Source organism: Labrus bergylta, chromosome 8 (genome assembly GCF_963930695.1).
Source record: "Labrus bergylta chromosome 8, fLabBer1.1, whole genome shotgun sequence".
NCBI lineage: Eukaryota > Metazoa > Chordata > Actinopteri > Labriformes > Labridae > Labrus > Labrus bergylta.
Window position 1 is genome coordinate 16,073,212 of NC_089202.1, and position 19,709 is coordinate 16,092,920.

Here is a 19,709-nt window from a genome sequence, read left to right on the forward strand (position 1 = left end):
TGCTGCATGAACTGCTGCTCACTCCTTTCCCCGGAGGAGTTGGCTGGGAACAATACACGTTTTTGTGCTTTTCCCTGTCGCTCAAATTAAAAAGGAACAACCTGCAGACTGCTTGGTTGAGATGTTGTCAGAATAACACTTTGGTTTTATATAAAGGGAGCTGTCAGGGACAAACATCATTGCCTGCAGAATCGCTGTAAGAAAGATCCAGGGGGGGAAAGGAAGTCTATACCGTGACTTCAACATGGCTACCATTCTGTATGCATGCATTCCCCTTATTACAGTATACATTACATATACATTTTCCTTATGGTGCCTTGAATATTAAAAGAGGAAAAGTGGAAGGACAGATTATGGAGAGGATGGATAATGACTGATGAATAAATAGAGAAGAGCAAGAAAACCCTGAAGGACAGAGGAGTCATGAACAGACATGGGGACTCTCTTCTCGCAACCTTCCCGACTTCAAATTACTTCCCTCCTCTCCACTTGTCTTGTCTCATTTTCCACCAATAACGTCAATTGTTTACCCTCGCCTATTATTCAGCTCACCTCTATTAAATTTGTTCCAGCACTCTCCGGTATTTTGCATTATTGGCCAGATGCAGCCCTCGTCCTCTAACTCCGAGGTAAACAGTCTCTCACTCCTTTGTCTTCATTAGCCGTCTGTCCACCCCTCTTTTATGTCCCTCTCTCACCCTTTGACCGAACCATCCATTCAGCCACATGCCGGCAACATAAACACAAACACGTGTGTGTGTGTGTGTGTGTGTGTGTGTGTGTGTGTGTGTGTGTGTGTGTGTGTGTGTGTGTGTGTGTGTGTGTGTGTGTGTGTGTGTCGCCGGACATTTCCATGTCAACGTCAACATTGGAACCCGCCCCTCCCTGCCCGAGGTTTCCGCAACATTTACATTTTATTTGCATGTTTCTGGAGCAACGGGCAGCCTTTGACTTTCACCGTGGCGAGGAAACTGACGTGACCCTGTCCATTTCTGTCTCTCTCGCTCTCTCTCAGTGTGTGTTTCCTTTTGCTGAACTCTTTCACAAAACATTTTTGTCACTTAACCTCTTGACTTAATCTCAACTCATCCATCTTTTTTCTTCATTTTCCCCCTCTTTCTGCCAAGAAAGCCATCTCCTTTCCCCCCCCCTCCCACCCCCCTCTTCTTTTCCTTCCTTCAATGTTTTGGAAACAGATCGCTTTCACTTTCTTAAATTGCCCTTTTACTTCCTCGTTTTCGGTTTCCCTCATTTGTAAACATTTTTCACCAATCATCTCCCATCACTCTCAATTTCAATAACAACCATCTGAAAGAAGATGCAACTGTTAAGTCTTTCATTCTGTCTGAAAAAGAGTCACACTTGCAGCCTATTTGCAATTGGACAAAGAGCTCCCCATCTATTTCCTTTGCAGACAAACACAGCTGCTGCAAAACACTCATGCACACACACACACACACACGCTTCTTCTTATTGACACTGCGTCGCATTAAACGAGTCACACACACACATACACACACATTTATTGACATCTCCAAAAAAACAAAAAACAAAAAATCCTTGCACATGTGCACAAACAGCCACAGACATAAACACACAGGATATCAGTTGGGAGAGGAATCCAAAAGACACACATTCTGTCAACATACATGTACACACAACTAATGCTATTTACACTCCTGCAGACACAAGCGTCCCCAAGTAGCTGTGAAATTAAACTTCTTCTTCATACCGACATGTTGAAAAATTGTGAATGGTTAACTAGACACAGAAGCACCCGCCTTCTTTCCTCCGCTTCTTTCTTTTCCCCCCATCATGAGCATTTCCAATTAAACAAATGCTCCATAACTGAGATTAGCATCACTAATTTGCTTCGTCTCCTCCACAACAAATTACATGCCAGCGTCAACAATGTGGCAAAGTTCTTTGGGAGAAAAGGGCAAAGTTAAAAATGATGCGAGTGCGTATGAATATGGCCGTCGTGTGTTCACATCCTCGGCTGTGGAGGTATTTCAAAGCCGTGCTCAGGTTGCCCGCTGTAATTGGCTGTGCTGCTGAAGAGCAGAAGTGTTCACAGGCTTCATTACTGGCAAGTCTACATGTGGCATGTCAGCGTGGTAGGAATTAGACAGCTATAGCAGTCACTACACTGAGTAAATGTGTCATTCTTCTGTGCGTGAGTGTGCACAGAGAAAAGAGAGAGGGCCTATTAAAAATGAGTCATTGAATATATGTGTGGAGAAGTTTGTGCATGTATGTAAATGGTGAAAGTGGAGAAAGTGGAGAAAGTATTCAGTGGTGTCCGAGTGTGTGTGGGTTTTTTACTGCTTTTGTGTGCTCCCAAGAGACAGAAAGAGGGACATTGTGCATGTGTCAAAGAAAAGAAATGTCCTCATCTGACATTTTAAAAACTCCAGCCAGCCAGCGGAGGACAGAGGAAGTTTTATGGAAACAGACTAACTGTCCAGCAGAGATGACAGACAGTGAGACAGCCAGAGACAGGCAGACAGACAGAGACGGGGGCGAGAGCATTCAAAGAGAGGGAGAGAGAAAGAGACAGAGAGGGAGAGAGAAAACACAGCGGGAGGAAAAAGTATTCAGAGAGCGAGAGAGAGCAGTATTCAGAGAGTCAGAGGGGAGAGGAAGGGCCTGTGCAGTTTCATTGATTTGAAGCAGTAGGAGGGGAGAGAGCGGGTACAGGGGGAGGCTCGGAGACAGAGCGGCTACTGTAGGAAAATGGCTTTATAATACAGTTAAAGAGCAGAGCAAAAGACACACAGTCTGACACACAGACGGGTAAAGGAGAACAACGCAGAAGACTCAGAGAAATGAGGAAACCAACTGCTTCATTTATTTTATTTTTTTGCAATTCACGGTCATGTAAACAGCTGGAACTGTGTTATGAACATCTCCAAGTGACACCTCTCTCTCGAAAATAAGCAATCTGTGGTTTTCCAACACTTAATTCCTCCCACTCACAAGGTCCCGTGGATGTCGAAGCAGTCAACAACCCATTTATTGGTGTGAAAGAGGATCAATAAACAGTCATCACACTGGATAAATGTCGGCGAATCTACCTGATGCTCAAAATGATGAGGACTAAAGCTGTGTATCAGATGTTTTTAAGTTGGTGTGATTTATAAAAATGTTTCATTCAATCTCAATTGAAATGTATCGCTGATGTGATTTTCACATGTGCATAAGCGGTGTGAGGTGGATGTTATCATTCCAATAATGCCTGCGAATTGATTAAAGCTGAGAGGAGACGGATAGGGAACGACGGAAATGTGTGGTCAGAGAGAAAAAACAAGATAAGGAAAAGTCAGAGATGTAAACATTTGGAGGATTTAGGGGGGGAAAAAATCGATATCTTTCTTGCATTAAAAGAAATCCCTTGCATTGATAGTAATGAATAAATCCCTCTAATAAGTATTATGAGTGTAGCAAAAGCCTGCTATAGCTTCTTCCTCTGTTGCATTGTGGAGGAAAAACTATTAAAAACGCATCATGAGCAACACTGTGGCTTCGGGGTGACATGTTACCTCATTACCATGAAAATGGGCACTACTTTATTTTGAGTCAATACCACATACATCATCCTGCTGCTCTGTATACAGGCTATAAGGCGCGGAATTTGTATGAATGCACGGCTAAAAATAGTTCCCCCAAAATGAACCGTTTGTTCTTCCTCGATAAAATGGGAAATTTCAAGCTGTTGAAGGAAACCAAACGATGAAACTACAAACACACAAGCTATTGGTTAGGATTTGTGGTTGTAAGTGAAAGAAAGATGATCTTACATTTGCCCGATTTGTTGAGGTAGTCTTGCTTATTTATATAATCCAAATTGAGATGTACTCATAATATGATTTGTACCTTGTACCACTAATATCACTTGTACCTTGGCAATAAGAGGATTGGATGTTGCCAATGGAGCGTCTTCTATTGATTTGAAGTGAGGTGAAACAGATCCAGTGAGTGGGAACATGCTTCTTATAGAGAGATATAATGAGTGAAGAGAGAATAAAGTGACAGCACAGAGATAATGAACTTTGTATATTTAGATAGATTGTTTCATTTACTTCATTACTTTGGCAGTATTGTCTATTCCTCTTCCAGTTACACATAGTTGAATTAAGGAACATGTAGTCGTAGTGTGTCGACACGCAGTAGTGCAGAGTGTGTCTAAGTAGATACAACACAGTGATTGAGCGCGGTAATGAGACATCCACACAGAACGACGGAGCACAGAGAAGGTCTGATAGATAAGTGGAGAGAGACAGATGAAGAAACAGCGGGAAAGATGAAGAGATGAGCTCAGAGCACGAAGAAGAAAACAAGCAAAGGTGGCACTCCGTCTCGACCTGGGTGACCCCGTGACAATGTGACTAATGGCCTTGAAACATACAAGAACCAGGAGAGGGCTCGGTGATGGAAGCACACAACAATACACATAGTCGGTGTGCTCCATGGAAGAAAACCGATACTATAAGGTAAGGGCAGGGTGGGAGAGATAGAGAAGATAAACACACTGCATGCTGAGGAGTTAGATTTCTTCTACCTGTGGAGAAAAATGAGCCGGGATCTCTCTTTAACCCTCGTTTAGGCTGCTTTAAAGGTGCTATACATGAATCATTCGAACACCAAAGACAGAAAGAAAAAGGCCTCTACAGGCACCTTAAGTCGTTTTTACCTCGGAAACATCAGGTGTGATTTGCGACATTACTTTCCTGCAGAAAGGGAGCATGCTTTACTGCACAAAGAGGTGTCTGTTCTTTCAGTGCAAAACCAAGATGCAGCTTTTCTGCGCGTGGCAGATGGTGGATCACACTGTCTCGCTGTACCGCAAAACACATAATCCACTTGTATTTTGTTAAATCGTCGCAGCATAATCTTACTTATACATTGTTCATTGTCATTACCAGATGTTGAGTTGGAGAGAAGAGGAGGGGCACAAAGGAAGACGTGAGAACATCTGGAGTCCAGAAGAGAAGAGAAAACAATGGAATATAAAAAGAACATCTCTGAGCAGCTCAGTTATATAGGACACTTGGAAATAGGATACTAAAATGTGCTTATTTTTTTTTTACAGTGAAGGGCCATGGAAGTATCAGAGTAGAAACACTTTGCTTCTGTGCTTATGCAGCATTAAGTTGATTATATAATTTACCGACAACGTGTTAATTCGATCCCCTAAATTATCTATTTACCATTTCTGAACTAAATGTATGGACAGCAAAAAAACAAAAACAAGACAGTTGTTGGTGTATTCACTAGTACTCAGCATGCATAACAGAAGTAACATTTTGTTGTTTTTAAATCATCCAATCTGAATCAAACAACCAATCAGGATTAGCCTGCATGTAACCAGCCAATCACAGGGGCTGAGGTCCAAACTAGCCTCATCAAGCTTATGATGTACCTGACTCTCTCTCACTGGCTCTCTCACTCTCTCGCCCCTTAAATGGAGCTGAGAACACAACGGCTGTGCACACTGATCGGCTGTTAGTGTTTCTGTCCTCCAAGTGGCTGAGAGGAACAGACAGTTTGCAGTCTGGTGCGTTGAATTGGTGGTGAAAAGTTTTTTTTCCATTGGATTATTCATGCTGCTTACTGACACCTTACCTTTTTATTTACACCAGTGACTGTACTCCTGCAGCTAACACACTCTTTTGCAATCACTAGTGTTGTTCAACAATGGGGACATCAGTTTAACTCTGCGGTTAAATCAGGCGTCTCATGAACAGAAGCTGGTGCCCTTAAAGCAGCAGCTCGAGGTTCAGCTCCCCCTCGGCACTTTGCCGCATGTCGTCTCCTCACTCACACACTCACACACTCACACACTCACACACTGAAAAATAATCTTCAAAAGAAAGAAAAAAACCTCTCCAACAATGTAAAAATGTAATGTAATTGAATTGAATTGAATCTATCCCTGCTGGGAGGTAGGTGTTTTGTTTCAATTGGTTATGTACAGAAAACGTTGAGGAAATAGTTAATTACTCTGTCACCTCAGCTAACAGCAGGAAATATGTGAGAATGTGAGATGAGGGTGTTTTGGAAAGTTTCAGAAACTGCTGGACACATGCCGCCCACACTTCTTCTTTTTTTTCTCAAAAAAAAAATAAAGAAGTGTGGCTGAGGATATCAGACGCTTTCAACAATCTACCAACATTTGTTAGAGTTAGCTTGTTATTTTGTCTTTCCATAGCTGCACAGGAGGGAGGGCTGCAGCAGTTGGGGCTAAGCTAACTGTTGATGATCACACTGTTAACCTCCTGCTACTCAGGCTATTTTTTTCTGTAGGGAACAGTTGGTGTCGAGAGAAGCAACCTCATGCTGAGGCCTGGGAAATGGAAAGTATTTCAACAAGTATGCTGGATTTTAAAGTGACTGCTGTCATTAGCATATCTTTTTTTTTTTTTTTTTTTTTTTTAAATCAGTAATTAATTACAGAGTACAATTTTTGATCCTCCGAGGGGATCAGAACAGAGTCAAGGCGAGAGACGTGACAAAAATGTGTTTGTCAGTGAGTGAGAGTGAAATTTAAAAGAAGATGAGGAAAAGATTGAGATTAATAGAATGATTGATTGCTTGGGTCCCGAGCAGAGGTGGCATCATTTTCATTCTGCAGATTTTTCTCTCATTGAACTGTCGTCCTGTCGACATATTTCCACCTGTCCATATTCCATCGCATCATTTTTTAGCCTTCCCTTCTTACACTCTTTTTCTTCACCGTCTCATGTTGTCACTGTGTGTCTTTCTGTCTTATTGTATTTTCTTCATCATCAAATCCATTTGAATTCTCTGCTTGTCTTTCTTACAGTGCGCCCTCTCTTCCCTTCTGTCAAATTACACAGTATTTGACGGTGTCAGTCAGAGACGTCTCGCTCCCCGCCCACGACTGCGAAACATACCATTAGCAAAGCTAGCATGGATTGACGCACACTTGCACACATAGACAACAAGGTGGTGTCTCAGGGAACACACTGTTTCACTCATCATCAACAGTGATCCGTCACACTCCTCTGGCACATTCTCAAAGACACACGTGCACATTTTTCAAGATGCCACATGTCAAGACAGGCTTCTTCAAACTGACAGAAAAAAAAAAACTCCTCAACTTTCTCTCTCTGTCTGTCTTTTTTGCTTTTTATTCAGATTCCCTCTCTCCCAGTTGGCCTCCTCTCTTCTCTCTATCTCTCTCCCTTTGTCATCCCTCTTTTACTCTGGGGAGGCAATTACTGTTTTCCCTTGGACTAAAACTAATTAGCTTAAAAACTCCCACAAATAAATAAATCATTCTCTGTGTGTGTGTGTGTGTGTGTGTGTACGCGCGTGTGTGTGTGCAGACCGTTTGCATACCTATGTGCTTGTGCTTGCGTGTAAATGAGTGGAAAATGAAGTTGAATATATAAATACTAATACTGCACAGATTCAGGCTAATGCTAATGCCTGTTAGAGTTTGCCTCCTAACAAAAGTAAGTACACACAAATGCACAAACTCTCAGTCTCGTGGCTGCCCAATATGGATCAAAAGTGTGCACACCAAAAGACACGCACATCTCTGACAGCTTAATTTTGATCAAACATGAAAAGTGTACACACGGAGTCGCCTATATACGCCATCTGACAGCTCATTTTGCTCCAGTTGCAGGGTTCCTGAAATACAAAGCCGGTCATGACAGCCAGCTGTGTCACTGAGACATTTCCACTTGTCATTTATAATGATTCACGGATACAGACACTTTCCCCTTTCAATCTAAGGGTTAGAAAAAAAAAAGCTGTATACAAACATCGGATGGTGGTTGGTCCTCTCCGGCAAGAAAACTAACTTATCACACAGGAGGCTTTAGTATAAGTTGGTAAATCGAATGCATGTAAGTCAGTAATCACCTTACGTATCTTGGCTCAGGTATGAAAAATTCATGTGTAAATAAAGATTAAAATAAAAAATGCAACGCCTGACATGAGAGAAAACAAGATTCCAGGTTGATTTCTCTTGCAGTTTGAGCTTCTTCTTTTTTTCCATCTTTCAACCCACGCTTTAAGGGAATTCATATCCCACACACGCACATACATACATACACACACGCAGTAACACATGCGAGAATAAGCACACCTATTTCTTGGTGTTCTGAGTTGTCGTTACACACACACAGGCATCCACATACACACCTGGAGAGACACACGAATAATTCTTGATTCATTGATTCCTCCAGGGGAAGACAAGGTTACTCTTAGTAATAGTGCTGTCTCTCTGTAGCCAAAATGAGCATCAACTGAGACACACACACACACACACACACACACACACACACACACACGGAAACACGTGGCACCCTGGTGGCGGGGGTAGCGTGTCCCATTTTTTAATAACAAAAAAGCTCTGGGGAACTGTGTGTGTTGATAGCTAAATGACACTTACAGGTTGATGTGTTGTGGATGTGGCAGGGAAAAAATAACAGGCTGCCAGGCACAGGGGGAGCGAGGCCAGGCCTACATAGGGAATTCATGCAGCAATGAGGAGCTGATTAAAGTGCCTGGCAGAAAAACTGGCAGCGCAGCAGCTAGACACACTAGATCAGGGCAAGCCAGGGAGACTCGGTTCACAGTGTAACAATAATAATCCCTGCAGGCACAAATCTGAACAGCCTGCGCTTCCACCGAGGGTCTGAAGTAACATGTTCACTTCAACTGTTCTAAAGAATGTCGAATGATGTTAAATGCTGCAAAAGGCTTGTTTGGTTAAACTAAACGGCTGCACTAATCAAAGGATCACTTGTCGGGAAAGCTCCAGTACAACCTGCACACCTGAGACAAGTCCTGAAGGAATCATTTTACTGGTAGAACTAAAGGCAGGAGCACAAACCATGATTCAATCAACAGGTGGTTCAGTACGCTCACTCAGCATCAATGGGAGATAGAAGAAATAGTGTTTTACTGAAGTAGTGAATGTAAAAGGAGTGTGTACTGTGACAGAAATAAGCGCAGAGCATTCACTCGATGCTTACGTCCAAGAATATGAAAACACACTTACTTTAAGAAATAGCTGAAACACTAAAAAATGCAGTGGGGAAAAAAAGAGCACAGAGGCATTATCAGGTATAATATATACTGTAATGAGGGACGTCATTGTTTACGTTGGTCTTGTAATGTGTGTCTGACTCCGCTCAACATGATGACAGTGATTGATTGGGTTTGAAGAAAAACACACGTCCTTTCATCTCATTATCAAAAGCAGCACAGAAAGGTTGAAGTAAAATTGCTCAATCATTCTAATAGATGCCGGGAGGATTGTCAAATAACTAACTGCTACATAGAGGAAAACATGCTAGCATGTAATAAAGTTTGAAGCGACTGTGAAGAACATTTGGTTCTTTGTTTGTTTTTGCAACCTCAGTGGACAATACAGGTAGTTTCACCTGTTTGCAGGTTCATTCTGTACACACAAGTCGTTTTTTTTTTTCTGAAGTACAATCACTTGTTGCCTTTTTAACTGACTAACATTCCACTTATTAAGATTTGTTTTTCCAAATAGTGAAAAAAAAAAAAGGCAATTGAAGCCTGTGTTGAAAATCAATAAATGACCTAGTCAGAGACGTTAATAATAACTTGAAAAAGTTAATCTTGTGTGTTTGCTTTTGTAGGTTATTAAGAGGTATTCATTTCCATTTCACACTCTTTCATAACCAGAAAAAACACCTTAAAGGTAACCCACTAGTCATGAGTGTAGACTGTAAGAAAGGATAGAAACACTCCAGCTCCCCAAAAGCTAAAAATATTTAGAGCTCCCCCTTCTGACTGGCTGCAAAATAGACCACAAGCTCAGCCTCTTTCATGTTAACAAATGGGACATGAGTCAAACTAGAAAACTAACTTACATTTACATTTATATTCTGTCTTCATAGTTCTTATCATACTAATTTATGCTCAATTGTTTATTTATCTGATAGGTTTGGTTTTAAGTAGTTATGTTATGCTATCGAAATAGTTATTACGCCATGATTGACAGTTTCACATGACGAATGTGATTCGCTGTGTCCACCAGATAAGCAGAGTAGAGGTTGAACAGTGAGAGGAAAACGTAATGAACACTAACACAAGAGTCAGTGAACTTTCTATAATTGTACAGTATGTGTCTCCTTCAAACCAACACAAGAATCTGTTGTGTTGTGACCTTTGCTGACCCGAGGGATCTTTGGCGACTTCTGGTAAGTTTAATGTGTTTTGGTTACTGGAAGGGGTGGGATGTCATAACCTGTCTCCACCAGTTGATGTTTACTGTGCAAACTCTGTCTAATAAGGACATAAGAACATAACCTGCACAATAGGTCAGCGCCTATTACAGGTAATGGCTTCACTTTTGTACAACAGGATGAGGTGGAGACGTGTTGTCCATCTTTACAGTCAATGGTATTACAGTAAGCATGTGGGTGCTGTAGAGCACTTTTTAAATGAGTGGAGTTTACATTCTTATGTGTGAACGTACCCAATCTGAAAAAACAGTTTTACGGGCAAAACCTGCAATCTGTTACTTTGTTGCAGTGTATCAGCATGGAGAGCTGTGCAGCTCATATGAACAGATACACACACTGACAGCAGCAGCCTGAAAACAAATCTTCACAAATACTGCAAAAACCCTCCATGCACAACAGCTCCCATAGCTACTTGATCATGTTAGCTATTCAGTGTATGTTTGGCTCTATTAGTTTCAGTTGGTATGTTTGCGCTGAGCATCTGGGGCTCAATAAAAGGCTTATACAGTATATACTGTACTGGGCGGCACAGAATGTAAGGATTAATGGTGCAAAGAGCCAAATGTGTAGCCTATGGCAAAATATTGGGTGTGTACATGTACAGTGTGTGTGTGTGTATGTGTGCAGAAAAGAAAGAACTTTGCTCAGTGGTGACAATGTGTATTACTCACATATGATTACAAGAGAGAGGGCGAGGTGGGATTTGTAGAGATGGAGGGGGTGAAGTGAAGCGGGAAAAGGGGAATGCAGTGAAAGAGGATAGAGAATAGAGGAAGACTCAGGCAGTGTGTGCGTTTGTGTGTGCGTGCACTTGTCTGTCTTAGCCACAGGTAGTACATCATTAGAGACAGAAAGACAGAGATCTTTACTTACTGCTGTGTAGCCAAACACACATGCACACACACTGTTTCCCAAATTCACAGCCCTAAATGTGGAAACACACACACATGAACATGGACACACACACACTAACAGAGCTGTCAGTCCAAGCGTGGCGCTAACTCTGTCCAACAAACACCGAATAGAATTAATTGCAAATCCGCAATTATGGATTTTTAATCTCTGTCCAAATCACCATTATATTTAATGTCATTGCTATCTCACCTTGACAAATGGTTTTAATAGAGGAACACACACACACACACACACACACACACACACACACACACACACACACACACACACACACCAACCCCCCCCCCCACACACACACACACACACACACACACACACACACACACACACACACGGTAGCTCCTTATCCCACTTTCTGTTCTCCCCTCCCTCCCACCCTCCAACCATATACATCTCCATGGAGACTGCCGCCTGGCAACAGCTGGAGGAGAGCCAGTTGCTGCGGCGACAATAACGCCCGATGTCCCCCACGTAAGGAGCCGTGATGTCATCAAATGGCTAGGATGGGCAGGCCACATGATGACCGCTGTGAGAGCTAAACACTAGTCTTCTCTTTTATCACCGCCGTCTATCAGACGTCGGCCCTCTTCAGTAACACTCTCTCTCTGCTGTTCATCTTCATTAGAGGTGTTTCTGTGCTGCCTTTGTCGCTCTCTTTCTCTTTCTGTCCCTTATCCTTCTTTCTGCCTTCTTTTCTCTCTACTTTTTTTCTCTGTCCTTTGTTTACTTCCCGCCTCAGTTCAGTTTAGTTCAATGAGTTTTATTGGCCTGTTAAAACTTTTCTGATATAAAAATGCAAAACGTAACGCCTGTATGCATCTCCATTTAGATTCAAACAGACAAGGCAGCTTGTCTTTTATTATAGAATCAGTATTATGCTAACACATGCAAGAAAAATTATGTTTACTTCACTCGTTCTTCATGGGCTAGAAGGAAGCTTTGCATTGTTTATACAATGGAGATGGAGGAGTTTAGATCAGTGGATTTCAATCCTTTACTTAAGCAAAAGCAACACCGCCAGGATGTTAAAATACAGCTTTATCCGACATTAAAGGTGCATAGTGTACATCCAACAGCACTTAATAGGAAGGGTTAATATGTGAGAACTATAAAGGTGCCTCCATCAGAGCTTTGCATTAAATACGATGCATCACATCCTTAAATTGACGAATAAGTGTATCAATCTTGCACTTTAATGTGGTAACGGTATGTCTACTTTAACAGGGACACATGCGATAAACATTGCTTCATATGTAAAGCCCTGTTTCTACCAAGCTGTTTAGTTTGGTTCTGTACAGTACGGAATACATTTTTATTTTCAAAATAACCGATCCGTGCCATGTTTTTTTCTACCCTTCTGTTTCGGGTGCCAAGCAAACCGGTACAACCCTAAAAAGGTTGGGCTAGACACACTGCAGCCCGTTGATTGGTCGAAAGAATCGGCACTTCCAGTGCGAAAGTTGTAATAAAGGACAAGCACAAAATGCTTCTAGCCGTGACTGATTTACAACCCGTGTGCTTGGCTATGCTTTTAGGATTGAAACAGAATTATATGACTTAAAGAAATACAGAAACAGAGATGCGATACAAATATATACTCATTATAACCTCAATACAAATAAGAGACTAAATAAGACCAAACAGTTAAAAGAAGATTATAAGAGGATGCTCACAGACTTGCTTCACTGTTACTTAAACACCATCATAATACATGATATCCAATGTGTTAATAATAAAATGTTGCTTTCACGTTTTCATGGATACAAAGTGGCTGCTATTGCTCTTTCAAAGGGAAATGGAAAGTATCACTACAGATGGAACCGTTCTTTTTTTTATATTGTTGCTGGTGTGTGTTGCTATGCAGTGAGACCATCAGAAGTAACTAATCTGACGACGAATCTACCAACTGAGCCACAGACGCCCCAGTGTATTTCATTGTGAACTGAAGAATGCACCTGTAACAGCTTCAGATATCTGTGTGTTTCACATGTGTTTTACGTGCTAATTACTGCTTGTGTGTGGATCGCTCAGTTCTGAAATCTTCCCTTATGTTCAATGATCTGCCTCTTAAAACGTTGCAAAAAGGCTGTTAAACATGTAACAGAGCTTCACTTCTGCTGCACATGTAAATGAAGAGGCGCTTGCTACAGGCAGCAATTTACATGCTTTCAACTCCTACCATGACTCCTGAGGTCTTGTATTTCTGACCGAATATGTTAGCTCCTCTTACAAGCATTTGCGGAGGATATTTTTCACATCAGCTGCACAGCTTGTATTGACGAACGCCTGTTTTTTCTACTGGGAAAGGATGTCAAAACCACTAATGACATTCTCAGACTGCTGTTTTGGCTGTGAATAGAGTCTCTATGCTCTTATTTTTTTCTCTTCTACTCTGTATTCACCATCTTTCTCTCGTCAATACTGGCACTGCCACCCACCTCTCTCTCATCTGTTAGACAGCTGTCCGACATCCCTGCCTCCGCTTTATCATGTCATACATCCAGCCCTCTGCCTTCTCCTCATGTGCCTCCCTACAATCATTCTCTGCACATTCTCTGCTCCAATCGAAAGTCAGCCACCAGCAGAAGCTCATTTTATTCATACACGGACAGAGGTAGAAAGATAAGCCCTAACGTGCTGCGCTAAACAGTGCAGATAACAGCAAAGGCCACTTTGTATACACACACACACACACACACACACACACACAGCTGGACATTAGTTTCCAAGGCCGTAACCATCTTATTAACCCTTTACTGTTTTATGTGTCCCCCTTAGCCTCAACCTCATCCTAATAAAAAGCATCAAATTGAGTCACACCCCAAACACATGTTCCTGTGACAAGGGTCTAAATCTTAATAAAGGGATCCCACACAGAAAAAATAACAATACCACACAGAAACCTAGACAGTTCTCCTCTCTGTTATGGTTGGCCGGTGACCCCAGGAGAAAATGTGAGCGGGAGGAAAGCAAGGAGACGGAGAAGTTAAGCCCGAGAAGAGAAACAGGCGTGTGATGAGAGAGGCAACAAGGCAAGACAGAGTGGTCCTGCTTCAGCTAGCGCGCTAACGTGATCTGAAATACCCCGCGCTCAAAACAGACTTAATTAATAGGGTGGCACTGTGCCTACAGCTCAGCTAATGCTAAGTGTAATGAAGAAATGAACATGCCGGCTAATGCTAGTGGAAGAGCTGCAGACAGTAGTATCTAGTTACCGGGCTGGAAGAGATCAGCACTAAATGGTTTGTGAATTAAGTGATTTGCTCTTGAGTAACTAATGTCCTTGTCTCTGTGCAGCAGTGCTGGGGCTGTGCATAGGAAACTGCATTTTCTGTTTGCATACATCAAGATATATACCCTGTATGCGCTAAAAGACACCCAAAGAGACTTTAAGAGTTGTTTTTCAGTAGCTGTTTAAATAAAATGAAAAAAAAATAGCATTTCTGTCTGTAATGTACTCCAATCCAATATTTCTGACAGTTTGGGGAATTCCTTGAAGCGGCTTTTAGCCTATCCAGCGAAGAACAAAAATCAACAGAAAATTACACTGAACAGTGTAAATGAATGAATAAAAAACTCTACTATTTTTGGTGCCTGGGTAAATTATGGCCCTGCTCTGTGGAAAGTTTGGATTTATTACCTTAGTAATTCTATAATCCGGGATACTTTGTCCTTGCTTATGAAGGTCACAGGCTGAGCAATTGGGAAAATGTGTGGTAAAAGTGTGCACAATAGCACAGAGTGGATCTAAAGGTGCAGTTCGACACGTGACATGTATGATATTGTAGGCGTGTTTGTGAGGGGAACTTGTATTGAGGGCGATTTCTTGGCCCGCCCGTGCACCGTCTCGGGGATTAAACGCTGACTTTGACTCCTTGGCCCTCTCTGACACTTCTCTCATCCCATTTTCTCACTCGGTCTACCCCCCCTTCCCCCCCCCTCCCATCTAATCTCTTCTTCTTTCTCTCCACCATGGGTCTTGTTTTTCCTTCCACTCCATTTGTTTTCTGTCCCTTTCGCTCAGCTCTCCTGTTCGTCTCTCTCTCTCACTCACTCTACTGTATTGTGAATCTAAATAGCCTTACACAAATTAACAAAAAAGGACTCCCACCACCACACAAACACACACTCATACCCATTCTCTAGGCTGCTCTTGCTAATGGGATAGCTGGGCGATTGATTGCCTCCCATCACTAACATTGGTTAAACGTAGATAAGGGTGCACACAATCAGGTGCAAAAGCAAGAATACACACAAAAGCACACAAACAAACATCTCACAGGAACACATTTGTCTCATTTGTCATTAGGCACAAACAGAGAAATCACAACAGCTTAAATGTGCCTCTTCCTTTTACAGCTACTTATTCCTTAAGCTCTTAGGCTCAGCAGGCTGAAGCTGAAAATGCAAGCGTCATGTTATGTAAGATATGCCAAGTTGTCTTGTCAAATACCAAAACTACAAGAGAATTACTGAATGTTTTTTTTTTCTCCTAATTTCTCCTGCTGTCATCGATCAACTTCATCTTTATCAATACAGCAGAACCTACCAGTACGGGGATTTTCATTTACACATTTAAGGGCCTCTTGTCATGGAACTGAACTTGCCAAAATGTTCTGATCATCTCTCATCAATAACATAAGCCCTTTTCACATATTCACTCCTGAAAATATCTAGATAATTTCAGGCTTCTGATATTCTCCTGACCTGGCTGTTCACATATGCACTTCACAGCGGGAGACTTCTCTGAATAATATCCTGCCTTGTTCTCACATCAGCTCACTCAGACTTGTTGCGGAAAAAATACTCGAGGCTGACAGGAGAAATTCCGGGTAAAGTCTGTGGTGCACGCATCTCCTCTGGGAAATATCATACTCATAATCATATTCAGGAGTTTTCTGCAAGACTGAAAGCCATAATACAATCCCCAAAACCTCACTGAGCAGCCTTGTACTGCATACTCTTTACCAAAGCAGAACCGGAGACCAGTGTTTTTAAAGTTCATCCTCACAAAGAACCATTTGTTTTTAGACCAGAAATTATGGTGGAAAAAAGGACCAGAATAGAGAGAAAAGCTTGTAAACAGCCTGTGATGAATATATACTGCAGAATTACTGCTTCTTAGATCATTGATAAGCCTTGAAAATCACCTCGCCCCTCACCAGTCCGATTTCAGATCTGACTGTGGTTTTCAAATTGTCCAAAATAAATAAGATAAAATAGGAATATCTGTATTTCTGAATTACCAAGCTAAACAATGTCTTCAATTAAAAACAGAATACAATATCATCCACAACAACATCTCTATCACCTATCCCCCCCCCCCCCCACCCCACTGTTACAGTCTCCCATATAGTATGACAATTCAGGAAAAAAAAAACATAAACACTTTTATTTCCAACACTGTCCGGAAACACTTTGTTCAAACTAGTTCTGATGGATCGCAGCCCCGCACGAAGTGTCTGTGTAATTTAGCTCTGTCCTCCTCTGGCTGCAGGTCGGCCTCTGGGTGAGGACTGGATGGTTTGTTGTGCTGTGAAGTCCCACAGAGAGCGAGGCCGAGGGACTGAGAGATCAGGGCTGGCCCATCCATCTACTGTGGTCAAACACTGAGACAGAGATAGTTGGCTGAGCACACACACACACACACACACACACACACACACACACACACACACACACACACACGGCTAGACGCAGAGAACCCACACAGACATTTATAACAGCACATCCAGCCATGGCATTCAAGCCTAATTAAAGTACAGCTGACACTTCATCTGAGATACATGGGTATGCTTAGCAGCTGTGGTGATTGTGTGTGCGTGTGTGTGTGGGTTAGAGAGAGAGAGAGTGACGGAATGAGAAAGTGTGTGTGTGCACTTAATCTCTTAGCCTGTTAATGTTTGAGTTGGGCGAATACACATGGGAGACTAGTCTGTGTGTATGCAAGGCTTCAAGAGCTCATTACTGCATTTGTGTGAATCAAACTCTGTCTAAAAGGATGTTTGACTCCTGCTTGTCATAGATTTGTGTGCATGTGTGTCAGTGTATTAGGAACTAATGCATTTTTGTGTCCCTGTTTAAGCCCGTTCTTGTCTTTAGGTGTGCATTTAACTCATGATTTGCATTAGGTTTTATCTTTGTCAGGATTGATTGTGTAACGTCTCTTCTACCCACACAAACACTGTCTTCCTAAAACAATCCTTTAATTCTAGCTCCTCTTTCTACAGCTGCCTGGCTGTGTCTCTGTCTCCTCCTGTTCTTGTTCGTCTTTTTGCTTCTCCCACTCCTTCTTCTTCTTCTTCTTCTGCTTCACTGTCTGACTGTCATGACAGAAAGACTGACAGATGCACAAAGACAGACAACCCCCTCTGCACTTTTCAAAGGCCACACACAGACAGAAACAAACGCACACAGACAGGCACATGCAGATCCACACACACACACACACACACACACACACACACACACACACGCACACACGCACACACGCACACACGCACACGCACACGCACACACAGCTTGCATGCAGTAAGCGCAGAGTGACATAAAAATGCACACACTCAAATCATGAACAAACAAAAGACTTAAAAAAACTTTCAAACAGGCACAAAGAGGGAAATAAAGACACAAACAGATTTAAAAATAAATAGGCACACGTACACAAACTCCTACACACAGGGCTGTAAAGAACATGCACGAGAAACGCTGGTGAGTGGGATGGTTGGAGTGTCAGAATGTAACAGCTTTACAGTCTGACCATCATGACTCGCTGCATGGGATGAACCAACTGCTGACCGTCTGTGTGCTTTCTCTGTACATCAGACTGTTAACGGCACAACAACATTAATTATAAAGCAATGTAATCTTTTCTAAATACATATGTGAAGGTTTAAAGCCTGACAGTATACCTGTGTGTATAACACCTGCATTTATGACTTAACAACTACCCAAAAGTCTTTAAAGCTCCTCTTAGGAGTGTTTAGCTTGTTATGAAACAAACTGAGTGTGATACTGATGTCTCCATATGAGCTACAAATGCAAATAAGACTGTCAACAACGAGACTGGAAATCTCTAGTAATTTCTGATGTATCCCTGGGTAAGTGTCAGACAAAGTGAGTTACAGCAAACTGCAGAAAACAGACTGTGTGAAAGCCCCAATGAAATGAAAAATAAATTAAAGTTGTAATCCAACATTCCTGTGTTAAACGTTTATTTTATCTTAAATAAAGAAATTGGAGATTGTTTCCCTAAAATAACCTTATTTTCTCTTCCAGTAAAATGTTTTAAATGTCTGATGACTCATCCTGCACTAAGGGCGTTCACTCAGTTTTGGAGCAATTAAAAGCTTTGTGGAAGCTAACGATCCAATCAAATTCATCCCAACCTTATGTCCTGCCTTCTATCTTTTGATTGGTGCTGTCCCCGTTTCAGTTGGAAATACGTCACAACACGGCATTTAGATACTCTCAAAGTGTCGTTTCATGGGGACTTTAACAAAGATTCACAGTGAGTGACATGATTGACTCTTAAGACTGCAGGATGAGATTTGTAATCGGAAAATTCTGCTTATACAAGATAAGCAAGGATGTAAGAGGTACTGCTTTGTCCACAGGGGGGCGCCACATGCAATACAAACCCAAAGTTCCTCAGGAGATTTTAAAAAGTACAGGATCACTGCTCTGACACGGACCTATTAAAGATGAAACACTGCAGGTTTAACAAAATATTAACTGAATACTCACTGCATGCATTTCTAATATTTTCAATATGTCCGCTAAGCAATTGTTAAACTGGAGCTGACCGCCACACCAATATTTTCAACACAGCAGTGTGCGTTCATATCATTGCTTTGTGTGTCACTATTTGTCGGCCATTACTTAAACTGTCACAGCAAATGCCCGGTTGTTTTCAGATCTTTGTGCATCTGCCACAGAAAGTGAATATTACTTTTGGTACAAAGTTGGCAATGTGGTACACAGTATAAATATTTCAGTGTGAAGGCAGAGGATTGACTATTTTTTGAAGAGTTGATAGGGTCAAGGATAGCTTACATCAGCATGGAGTTTATATAACAATAGATTTAAATACATTTGATCACTTTTTCTTTCAGAATCTTTTTGACAAGGACAAGGTAATGTCCATTTGACATTCCCTTAAACAACTAGGACTGATACAACAACTTATGAGCAATGAGGTTATACAATGCCATGCCAAGTTTGTGAATGTGCAGTTTATGAATCTTTTGTTTGTGAACACTAGTAAGAAAATGAGAAAGCCATGCATGGAGAGAATAGTTAGACAAAGACCTGCAGAGGCTTCTCCCAGTGTGGGTAAACCTCAAACCATAGAGAGGTCAGAGAGGGCAGTGCTGCAGCATCAGCTCTAATCACAGTCACTCACAGCTGCTCAGTGCTGTTTGTTTGGTCAGTATCCATACACAATACCAGTCATCTTACAGGAGGAGCTGTTTGTGTAACATTGATTATTTGGACATGTTTTGCCCAGAGCTTAGGAAAAATTCATCTGCTGCT

At 41.8% G+C, this 19,709-nt stretch overlaps 1 protein-coding gene across 1 annotated transcript in view; it reads right to left on the bottom strand.

Moving 5' to 3' along the window:
* cadm4 (cell adhesion molecule 4) overlaps positions 1-19,709 on the bottom strand; it is a 163,537-nt gene that overhangs the window by 72,598 nt on the left and 71,230 nt on the right.